Genomic DNA, 12,524 nt, shown 5'->3' with positions numbered 1-12,524 from the left:
TTTTCACACACACACACACACACACACTCCAAAGTCCTTTTATTTTAACACACCAGCCCACTGTGGCGTCCTAGGTGTCACTGTTTGTGGTTTGCTGAGTGTCTTCTCAAAAATGGGGCCAAATGAACCTGGTTTAGTGCAGACATGGCCGTAGCATCTCCTATATTTTCTGTTTTTTCCTCTTTTTTAACATACTGTCCTCTATCCCAGCTCACAAGAAAAATCAAGTTTTTTTGATTTCGTAGTGCCCCTCACCTTGTTGAAGACATGAACACCTGTCCTGCCTCTAAACCGAGTCAAACTGCACTGGAAAAGAGTGTCAACAAGCTTCTTCTCCACCGGCGAGCCCTCCTGAACTTTAATATGACACTAAATTCCTTGTTAAGACCGACATCTGTGCCGTGCATACCTGATGACACGGCCAATTTGAGTCTTTGCTATCTCATTTCTGACTTTGGCAGCGACTTGCACAGGCTCGATAATATTGAGTGGACTGTCCAAGACTACAGAAATAGACCAGGAATTCTTATTGAATGGTATTCCCCTTTCGGGTTAGATGCCCTCCATCCAGAGAGACTTACAATGTTTAGGTCTAAGAGATCAGAAGTATCCATCTGCGAGCATCCATGACTGCAAATAGCATGGTAAAGAACAAGTGCAGCGAGGGAAAACAATACAACGCTAAGAAGTAGAAAGGGAGGAGAGTCAGCCAGGAGTCACCGTAGTTATGCAACCTTCCACCCTGTTGTCTGGTGCCAAAGCAACTCTTACAGTACACAAACACTGCACTCTCTGCCAACCCTGAAAAAAAAAAAAAAAAAAACTAACTCGAAAGCATTATTTGTAAGTGAAGAAAGGAAGGAAAAATACAGCAGCAGACAGCCGTGAAGTCAAACAAAAGAAGTTTCTAAGCTACCGATTGAAAAAAAAAAAAAAAAAAAAAAATCACAACAGGCCAGCTTCTTAGTTACATTCAAATCATGCTGTAAAAAAAAAATAAGAAGTATCCATCTTAACAAGTCATTTCATGTCATAATAACTCTTCAAATCTTGTTTTCCCTCAAACACGGTTAAAAAAAAAAGAAGCTCGTTGGATGAGATAATCCCACTTGTTTCCAGAATTTTCTTGAATCAAGTGACGTTTTCTTGATCGTAGTGCCTTATTCTGCCTTTTTTTTAAAAAAATATATTTATACTGGTTTGAAGAAAACAAGAATGTATCACTGAATATGATCTGATCTGATCTATGTCATATATAACAATAAATCCAATTTAATATATTGGATGTATTATACATGTGATATTCCATATGTAGGAAGGGGCAGTGCTTAATGCAATATATACTGAGTCCATGTATGGCTACACATATTGTTGCATATAAAAAAAATAGGTATCATATATATGTATATGTGTTTTACATTAAAGTCAAACTCATTTCACTCCTTTTTCATGGGTTACAACAATTCCTCTCACCTTCACTCAGTGTGATCAATACAGGCCAATATACATATTTAAATATATGAAAAGTGTCATTTCCTTATTTTATTTATTTATTTATTTAAAATATATTGTAATACATTACCACAATATATTATTGAATGTATAAATATTAACCAAAAAAAAAATGCATGTAATGCATCAGTTTTCTTTCTCAGATTATTAATTATTAATTGGGTTATTCGGTTCAGCCTGCAGGAATATTAACTTTCTTAAATCTTTGGAACCGCAACAATAAATAACTAACAAGTCAATCAACACAGTTAAATATTCAATATTTTTACAGGTCATAAATAAATCTGCTTTGTCTAAGGTAAATGATTTGTTAAGGAGATTTTTTTTTTTTTTTTTTTTTTTTTTTTGCAGTGTACAGTCCTCTTATTTTTAATTATTTCCCATGATTGCCTTGGCTTTTTTTTTTTATATATTTATTTTTTATATTTATTTTATTTTATTTTATTTATTTATTTATTTTTTTAAATCTGATGAGTCACTGGCTGTTCTGCACTCGGTCTGTCCAGTGTCGCCCACGCAGCCGCACTGAGACCCCGACTCCAAACAGCGAACAGGTGGCGGAGAACATTAGGTAGCCATGGATCACATAGCGGCACAAACAGCGCACCGCATTTTCATAAATTATATAAGAGCACGGACAATGAAGCAGACAAAACACGGACCGGAACATTCCTGCAGTTTGTGGGCAAATGTGTGTGTGTGTGTGTGTGTGTGTGTGTTGAGATCTGTGCCCTAATACCTCTGTGTGTTCCTGTGCCTACATTAAAGTGTGTGTGTCCTGTATTTGTGTGCCTACGTCTCTGTATGTGTGTGTGTGTGTGTGGTTATTATGTGTCCCTGTGCCTGTTTGTGTGTGTGTGTGTGTGTGTGTGTGTGTGTGTGTAAGTGTGTTCATGTGAGTGTGTGGGCCCTTAAATAGCTGTGGTGTCTGTAATGCTACTGTAATACTATGTGTGGTCCTACAGGGGCCAGACAACCAGATGGCCAACACATCACTGCCAACACACACACACACTGATGTTACTCACACACACACACACACACACACACACACCACCAGGACCAACCCTCGGAAGGCTGTACTTTAGGCCTGGGCCACGGGTAGAGCCCCAGCCCGCTGGCAGTGGCCCTCTGCTGGGTAAAAGTCCAGGCCCAGACAGCCTGGCAGCCGGCAGCCACTGGGCCCGACACGTGCCAGCTGAAGAGCGCTGGGAGGTGTGTGTGTCTGTGTCTGTGTGTGTGTGTGTGTGTGTGTGTGCATGCGCCCTCGGCTGATGTGAAAACACTGAACCCCCCCCCACCTCTGGGTGCCACATGCTCTGATCAGTGCTGCTGAGAGTTTGGGAGATTTGTACCAAGTTGCAAAGTTGACTACTTGAAGCATATTGTGGCCGGCTCAAACAAAAGCTTGTTGTTAGCCAAGAAAAAAAGTTCAAAGACTATGTGTGTGTGTGTGTGCCTGTGTGTGTGTGCGTGCGTGTGTGTGTGTGTCGACAGATGTCGAGTACATGCCGGTCCCTTGTGTAAGAGGCTGGGAGTTTCTGTCTTACCTGAGGCTGCTGTGCAGCTGTCCTGAGCCGATCGTTGTCCCTACCACACAGAATGTGTGTGTGTGTGTGTGTGTGTGTGTGTGTGCGTGCGTGTGTGTGCGTGCGTGTCTGGGCCAAACAGCAACCAAAGTATTGTGTTCACTTTCTGCTGTAGTAGGTAGCTGGGCCATGTGGTGGAGATGATGCTTTTCAAATCCTCAACTTTCTTCACAGCAAGAATACACGACTGACTGAAGTTCGATCATTATATATGACAATATATGATATTGACTTTTCATTAAAACTTGATCAGTCACTGTCCACCTCTGATATGATGGATATTGTGCAGTTTGATTAAAACTATAATCATTAGGGAGTCGATCAGTGCCCCCCCTTTGCTGTCTGTGGGAAGTTAAACAGACTCAGAGAGACGTTCAGAGCCTCTCCTCATTCGGTCTGGACGTTCACACTTTTCTGCTCCATCTGAACCAAAATCACAGGAGTAAACCCTCCACCAGACCGCGGGCCGGACCAGGCAGCTGAGCCTCGGTCCGACGGGGGTTCAGTCACAAAGTCTCAAGCAGACAAAACTTCTGAGTCCAAGCAGGAACCTGGTGCTGCTGATTGTAGCGCCATAATCATATTATTATAGCGGCAATAAAATTCATCTGTTGATTGATTTTTCTTCATTAATTCAAATGATGATAGCAGGCTCTCCGCCAAATTGGACGCAGGTGTGTCCCAGCCTCATCCCTGTCGTGTTTGTGACTTCTGAAGCTAACAAAGCAAACGAAAGTGACTAAAATGTTGATACGCCGTGTAGTTTTGGTTGAGAAATATCGACGTTTCAACAAATCTGCTGGTTTGGCAGAAACGGCGGTAAAACGGCAGCATTTTGTCACGGAGGCCGGGTCGACTAAAGGTGGAGCCTCTGATTTTCCCGGCAGACACAAAAGAAGAGCGATGCTCATGTTCCCATCGCCTCAAGAAGTGAAGTGAGAGCGCTAAGTAGTGCGTCGTGAGTCATAACAGCGGCATTAAAAGTGGGAGAAGGACAGACGAATGAAAAAAAAGGAGAGAGTGATAGAGAGAGACGGAGTCGGTGTGAGAGATAGAGAAAATGAGAAAACCAGAGAGAGAGAGAGAGAGGAGGGAACAGGGTAAAAGGAAGGTGGGGTGGGGGGTTCGTCTCTACATCCCCCCTGCAAACAACATGATAATATTAGAAAAGAGCTATAAAAAAAAAAAGAAAAAAAAGCTAAAAACATGCCTTTGGATTTCCAGGCTGGCTATCAGTAGCCACAAGCTCCGGCGCGAGACGGCGTGACAGGTGTACGTTTCAGCAACTTAAACAGGGCGGATTAAGCCACTAGTGGCTCCTCTTCATATGCATTCCTTATGGGAGTTAAGGCCATTTGAAATGCAGGGCCAAAGGCAAGATTACCGGCTCATAGGCCCATGGAGAGAGGTGTGCTGCAACTAAAAGCCTGGATTTGAATAATTGTGGCAGGGCTTAGCGCCCGGAATCAGCACAGAACAGAACCAATGGATTATTACACACACACACACACACACACACACACAGAAACCAACTTTGGATGGCTTCGACTTGCCTGACTCAATGACTCACAATATCACTGTGCTGCAGTGTGTGTGTGTGTGTGTGTGTGTGTGTGTGAATGTGTTGTTTGTGTCATATCTGTCTCCATGCCATAATGCTTACATATGTGAGTGATGTTCTGCTGCTGCACTCTTTATTACCCTCGTGCACGTGTGTGTGTGTGTGTGTGTGTGTGTGTGTGTGCAGCCTACACTTGTACTGTATGTGCATGCGCTTTTGCTTTAATTTGTGTATGGCCGCTTTTCTTGTGTGTGATTTCGCTCGCGTGCATAAGCAAATGTGCACGGCTGTTATCTGTGTGTTTGTGTTTTTGTTTGTTTGAGCGTGTGTGTGTGTGTGTGTGTGTGTGTGTGTGAATGCCACCACCTAAACACAGCGGAGCCACTGTTCCAGCTCCGTACATTTTGACACTGGTTGAAGGCTTAGCGGCGCTCGAGGTGCCAGACAGACCGACAGACGAGGACGAGGGGAGGGAGGGCAAAGAAGAGATGAGGAGCCACAAGGAAAAAAAAAATAAATAAAAAAAATGAAAAAATAAATATATAAATAAATAAATAAATAAATATATAAATAAAAGAGGAAAGGAGTGGAAAGAATGGATAATGAAGGGAAGGATGAGAGCCGGTCCCTGGTGAGTTTTGGTGCAGAAATACTGAAGGGGAGCGGTTCAATGTATTCAACCTGTTTAAAAAGGGAGAGAGAGCGAGCGGGGCGTCAGGTATGAAAGGGTGACTTAGACCCAAGAGAGAGAGGGAGGGGGGAGACACACACACACACACACACACACACACACACACACACACAAGCAGCGGGTACTCCAATGCCTGATATGCCCTCGATGACTTTTGAATGGTTTGCAGAAATACACATTCTCAGTTTTGCCATACCAGTGATTTTTTTTATTTTTTTATTTTTTTTTTTTTTAAACTGCGATGTAAAATGTTCTTGAATCAAATAATCCATCACTTCCTGCAGGGAAAAATCTGTTTGTTTCAGGATTTATTTATTTATTTATTTATTTTTTTTCTCTGGGAACAAGTATAAAATAGGCAAAAAGAAATTGTTTGGCAGGGAAACACGTGGGATTATCTCATCCCAGTGGATTTTTTTAACCTTGTTTGAAGAAAAACAAGATTTTAACGCCGAATATGAGGCGAAATGACTTGTTAAGTTGTTTTTTTTTCCGTATAGAAATTGCTTAGATTGGTATTTTGCCCACAGACTCCCCTTCATTGCTTCTTGTTGGTATTAACAATGATGAGTAAATGTACAATTTTGATGCACACCCTCTCCTTCAGTGACTAAATGAGCAATCGGGACGTCACCAGTTCAGTTACCTGCTGCAGTTTTGCACTATTTCACACTAATAATTCGACAGGGGACGCTAATTGTTGTTCTGGCGTTTGTAATCCCGGCGAGCAAATGACAGATCATGACGTGCAGCAAAAATCAAGCAAAAAAAAAGAAATAAATAAATGATACCGCGTCACGGCGTTGACTGATAAACAGCTTTTGAACTGAGATCAGAGAGAGGTGTCCCATCCTGATCATCCCAAAATGATCAGGTAGCAGTGACACGGAGGTTCAGTCGATGTTGTCTTCAGTGCTGTATTTATGCCGGTTTTCAATGGCGGTGCGGGCCGTTCTGTCAAAATATGTCAAACAAAATCTTTTTCAGATGTTTGTTGGGCTGCGGCGGTGCTGTGTCACTCCTACAGAGATGATACGTCAGGAGGAAATCACCCCACGAGGCAAAAATAAAGAAAGGGGAATATATTTGGGGGGAAAAAGGACAACAAAGAAATGCTCATAAATGCAAAACAGAGGATGTAAAAGGTTTTTTTTTACTTGACAAGACATACAAAAAAATGAAATAAAAAAAGAGCAAGAGAAACTGTTAAGGAGGCAATTTAGGACGTGTCAATGATCGAATCTCACACAGACGGACCCGAGTGCCCCGGGACCCCGAAACACCGACATATGCAAAACAGCCGAGTGTGTCCTCACTTTTTAAATGGTGTGACCGACACTTTGAGCGGAGGCAGCGTCAACACCTGCCACGGAGACATGACCAGCGAGAGCGCCATCCAAGAGGGCACACACCAATTGTAACACTGCAGAGCGGTATCTGACACACCCTGGCACACACACACACACACACACAGTCGCACGGAGTAATATCATGAGAAAAGATGATGTTTTTTTTTTTAAAAGATGAGGCAAATGTAGATATGACTGCACGACAAACAGATCGGTTGGACTTGATCTGCTCTCTCTCACATTTCATCGTCTCTTCTCTCTCAGCTCTGCAGCCCGGAGAGGAGACTCCTCAAACTTTGATGAGGACCCCACCAGTGACCATCTTTAGAGGAATCTCTCCCCGAATTGAGACTTGCCCTCCAAATGCTTTAAATGATGTAGAAAAATTGGGAAATGATCAATTTCCTCAAGGCCATGTCTGACCCCGACATTAAACACTTACTTCTTTCCAGATTTCCTTCTCGTGTGTCTTTGTGCTCACACACTGGACCAGCCTGCAGCCAACGCTGTGAAATGTTATTGTGATAGAATTTTTTTTTTTTTTCTGTTTTAAATAATAATAATAAAAAAAATGTGGATTTGATTGTGCACTAATTTAGAATCAGTGTGAAACTCCTTTCTTCAAAGGTAAAAAAAGTGCCAGTGGGATGTGAAAATCCCATTTATTTCCAGTGATAATCAACTTGTTTTAACACTTTTCTTGAACCACGTGTCGTTTCCTTGATCCCAGTGGGCCGATCGGACTTATTCCGCCTTGTTTCGGAATATTTGTGCTAAACTGCATCGGAAACAAGTGGGATTTTTTTTTTTCGCTGGAAGATTTTTTTACCTTGTCTGAAGTAAAACAAAATTTTCCACATTGAATATGAGTTTAATAAGCTTGTTAAGACACATTTGTTTTTCTTGTATTGTACGGCTTGTATTTACCATCAGAAAATGATTAAAAAAAAAAAAAAAAATATGAGGATATGACCACCAGCGCCCGTCTGAAGTAATCTTGCAAGAGGAGTATGCAAATCCACAAGTTGTCTTTAACACAATGCGGCTAAATAGCACCATTTTGCTTCGACGGCATCTGAACAAAAGGCCAAATGTGTTATATTCTGAATTCACGGAATTACAATGATTTATTGTCCTAGATAAGTGGAAGATGAATATCCTCGCAAACAGAAGAACCAAACCGCAGCGCGATGCAGCCGAAGCATAATGACACCTCAAATAGACGAACCAATTGGCTACGTGGCTTTCTTTGAGACCCTCCGGAGGCTCTAAAGTCCTTTTTTTTGAGTCCGCGAGACAGTGTATTACAGTCAGGTAAATTCATAAAAGCCAGAATAATACTGCATAGTAATATGTGAAAGAAATTGACATGATTTGGGATTGAAATGAGATGAAGAAGATGGGCGAAATCAGTCATTTCTTACCCCGGCAGATGAGCTCGAGGGGATCTTTGATGAGAGGGGCTATTTCAATTCTGCACCGGGAGAGATGGAGGCTTGTGCCTATTGTGTGAAGTATGAGGAGCGCCATCCGAAAAAAAAAAAAAAAGGAGACATTTTTTATTAAGGTGTGACTGTACCTTCCCTCCTCTTATTTTGGAGAGGATGATGGCGCGGTCCTCTCCTCTCATCTCTCCACTGGACCCCCGTCTTTCTCTGCCGGTCCCCAGACGGAGTCATGTAAATCTATCAAGTCATCGGAGAGAAGAACAGGCTTAGGGTGTGATAATGACTTGGAGAGGGCCACCAATGAGGAGCGAGCGTGCACACCTGACACACACACACACACACATGCATGCACATGAACATGAACATGAACACGCACACACACACACACACACACCCCGGTGTCCCATCCACACCTTTGTACTCCGAGCTATCTGAGCAATCTTCCCCTCCTACTGTGCCAGCTGCAGATTGAGGTGGCAGCGCCCATCATAATGTGGTGGCTGGGGGGGGTTTTAAAGGTGGGGGGGGGTTGTTGGTTTTTGGAGGGCATTGCCAGGCCCAGGTACCCAGCCTCGGCTCCAGGTCTCAGTGGGTAGCTACGGGGAATGGGCAAGCCAGGGTGGTAATAGAGTAAATAACTCAAATGAGGCAGAGTGTGAATTACTTCTGTGATGGGCTGGAGGGGTCCCTGCTGTGAATCCGACCGGGGGGTCCCACTCGGAAATGTGTGGGGGGGAAATGGGTCCAGGATGCAAAGGGGTGGGTGGGGGGGCGAGTGTGTCGGTGTGGATGGGGTGTGTGAGAGTGTTTAATACAGGTGATGATGGAGGAGGAGGGGGGGAAAAAATGCCCGAGGCGACTGTGCCACAGCAGGTCTGGACGACTCACAGCAGCCCAAGGGATGGACGGTCAGTCAGACAGCGAAAGAGAGAGAGAGAGAGAGAGAGGGAGAGAGAGAAAGAGAGAGAGAGATGCTCTTGCCGAGATGCAAACTGTCCAAAATCCTCACTTTTCTGGCATTTGCACATGACGTGTTCTGGCTTTCATTAGCGGCGAGAAGACTTTCTGTCTGCGTTGCGTCCGCTTCCCCGGCATGTCTCGGTATTTCTCCGCTTCAAAACTCGCTCTTCTGTGACAGACAATGCAATCGGGAGGAAAAAAAAAAAAAAAAAAAAAAACTCACAGGCTGCAAACCGTATGTACATATTCAGAGAATGAGCGGGACCTGTAGCCCTGTGAAGCCCAGATTCCGAGCACAAAAGAAACTTCAATGCCAAGGCATGATTGAAAAACACTTCAAAAATGAACCTGCAACCTTGGGCTTCAAAGGGAAGCATATTGCCGGCGCTAATACAACCAGGAAAAATATATGAATACATTTTCCTTCATTAGGTGACCTCGAAGTAGGTTACATGGTCATTTCTATTCTGCGCCGACCCTCGAGTTCACAGACGCCTCTGAGCCACCGACTGGCGAACAAAGACTTCAATGACAGTCCCTTGGTGTAGGAAGACTCTATTTATCATTTCAAAGGGACAGCCCCCTTCACCCTACCGACTCTACACCAACGGACAGGGTGCACTCGCGGAACAAAAAAAGTCCGGTTGAAAACTCGGGCGTCGCGCTCAAAAACACGGACCGTCATTTGTATGCGGTGTTTTTTTTGGGGGGGGAAGAGGAAGAGGAAGAGGAAGGGACATCGGTTTGTGGGCCGAGTGGCTTTGGAGTTTGTGATCTTGTCCCGACCTTCAGGTTCATCCATAATGTATCGGCGGTATGTAAAAAGTTATGAAAGTTTAATCGGGGGAAACTTGTTGGCTTGTCTGGCTGCGGCGGCGCTGCCCTCTGACAGGCGGAGGCTTTAATCGGTGTTTAGGAGGAAGGCGGGAAGCGGCGGAGGGGCTGCGTGTCAGTTCAGGACAGCGGCGACGATGGCGTTTCGTGTGGGGGAAAAAAAGAAAAAAGAAAAAAAAAAAAAAAAAAAACACGCCACTGTGATCATCCGGGAAGACGGCGGCTTGCCGGCTATCGCAGGAGGTTGTGCAGCATCTCTCTCTCTCTCTCTCTTTCTCTCTTTCTCTAGTCTCTTTTTCAGTCAACTGACCTTATCCTCTCACACTTCTCCACCCCTCCCTCCCCTCGTCTTTTCACCGGTCTTCCTTTCCTTCCGCAGTGACAACCTAACCTCCCTGACTCTCCGTGAAAGTTTTTTCCTCCGTGCAACTTTCTCCCTGCACAGCAGAAACTCTCACCTCCCAGAAGAAACTATCTCCTGGCAGCAAAGCGCAGCTGGACAAGACAGAAGAGAGAGAGAGAGAGAGAGAGAGAGAGAGAGAGAGTCAGGGAAATAATAAAAAAATAATAATAATAATAATAAAAAAATAAAGACTCAACAACAGAATCCGCACAAAGCAGCCCGCTAAACCACCGCATGAAGTTCTATCAGCGATGCATGCTCCCCCGCCTGGTTGTTAGATCCGTTTTCTCCAGGTCTCAAATTGAACGTGGGCTCCTGCACTGGAAGTTTGCTTAAACGCAGCTCGGCTGGTGGCTGCAAAGCCTCCGGTAAGAGGGGAGTTTCTACTGAGGGAATATATTTCTTTGTTTGGTCGGATTTCAGGTGGATAGCCGGTAAGCCATGCAGTATGCAGGTATATCCGGAAGATATGAGATTTATAAAGTCCCGGTTGATGTGGGTTTGCTGTGTTTGGGTTTCCTCTGTGTGGGTTTTCTCTCTGTGTGTGTGTGTGTGTGTGTGTGTGTGGGTGCATGTGTGTCCCTGTTTGTGTTAGTGAATTTGAATGGAGCAAGCTGGGGAGAATCATGCTAATTCTCTCTCTCTCTCGCTCTCTCTCTCTCGCTCTCTCGTACACAAACAAGAAGGTGGACATGTTCATGCAAGGTGTGATTTGTGGGCGATGAGAGCTCGGGAATGGACGAGGGAGGGAGGGAGGGGGAGAGAGAGAGAGAGAGAGAGGGAGGGAGGTGGAATGAAAATTGCCACGAGTTGGAAAAAGCTGCCATTTACTATATTTTCCTGCAGCATTTTCTAGCAACTCTGCACATTTCCAGAGAGAGAGAGAGGACCAGGAACTGTCATGGTGGTTTCTGATCTTAAAATAACAACGGCTATTGGGCCGATACGAAGCACCGGACTCGGTCGCGAGTGCCACCCAGTCGTCAGAAAGCATTTTTTGCCGCGGAGGCCGGACAAATGATGCAATCGCGCCATCATTTTGCACGGACTCCCGGCCCCTTTGCTTGCTGATTTTCTCTTCCATAAGCGCCTTTAAAGTTTGATCAAGCGTGCACACGGCTGCGCGCGGCTATTTATACACTAGTGGCTGCTGTCAGGTGAAAACCTCAGCACTCCAATTTGGATGATTTTTATGTTTTCACTTGCGTTGATCCGCCGTGGCTTGACATTTTTTTTATGTGACCCCCCCTGAGCTTTGAAAACCCCTTTCGGAACCGGCCGTATAATCCGTGAAATACAATTCGGGAATAATTCCTCGAGACGCTTTTGGGTGATGGGAGATTTGCATGCGACAGCGGCGATATATAAAGTGTGATACATTTACATCCGAGCGCATAACTTGTTAAACAACCGGCTCGGAAAACATATTTATTGCGTTATTAGCGGGCCGGGGTGTAAATTTTGGAGGTCGGAGCTCCTCCCGGCTTTTGCAGTGTGTGTGTGTGTGTGTGTGTGTGTGTTAGAAACCGAGGCGGTGATCCTGCGGTGTGTGTGTTCAATCCGCTGTCTGCAGGTTTCTGGCTGCTACTGAGAATTTGCAAATGTCAGAGGACTCAGCGTTGTGTCCTTGCACCCGCGCTGGTTAAAATACCTAAAAAAAAAAAAAAAAAAAAAAGTAAGGAAATGATATTTGCTAAATAGTCCAAGGAAGATAAACAGCGTCTCCTCTGGAGGTGAGATTTTCTGATGAGCGACGGGGAGGAAAAAACATTCAAAAGCTGACAGGGAAATCTCACTGTACTGTGTGCACATGCGACATTACTGATGAGGAGAAGACAACCTGAAACTTTTTTTTTTTTTTTTTTTGAGAAGGAGAGGGGGGGGGGGTCTCTGCTTTTACTTTGTGTCAAAGCAAATGTGGTGAGATAGTGAGAAGTTCTTCCAGTTGACAGGGCTGATCTGAGAGAAAGGACATTTGGCAAGGACACCCGCAAACAATCAATCCCTCGCCTTTTTTTTTTTTTTTTTTCTGATAGATCCAAGGGTCAGATGTGGACTATATTTACTTTCCCGCACTCCATCGAAATGGGCGCCGTTCAACCTCTGATGTAATTACAGTTGTTTGCGCGCCATTGTATCTGTGAATGTCTGTTTGTCACCGGTGCTTCTTTCCATCC

This window comes from Myripristis murdjan, chromosome 15 (genome assembly GCF_902150065.1).
Source record: "Myripristis murdjan chromosome 15, fMyrMur1.1, whole genome shotgun sequence".
NCBI lineage: Eukaryota > Metazoa > Chordata > Actinopteri > Holocentriformes > Holocentridae > Myripristis > Myripristis murdjan.
Note: the sequence above shows the minus strand (reverse complement) of the source record.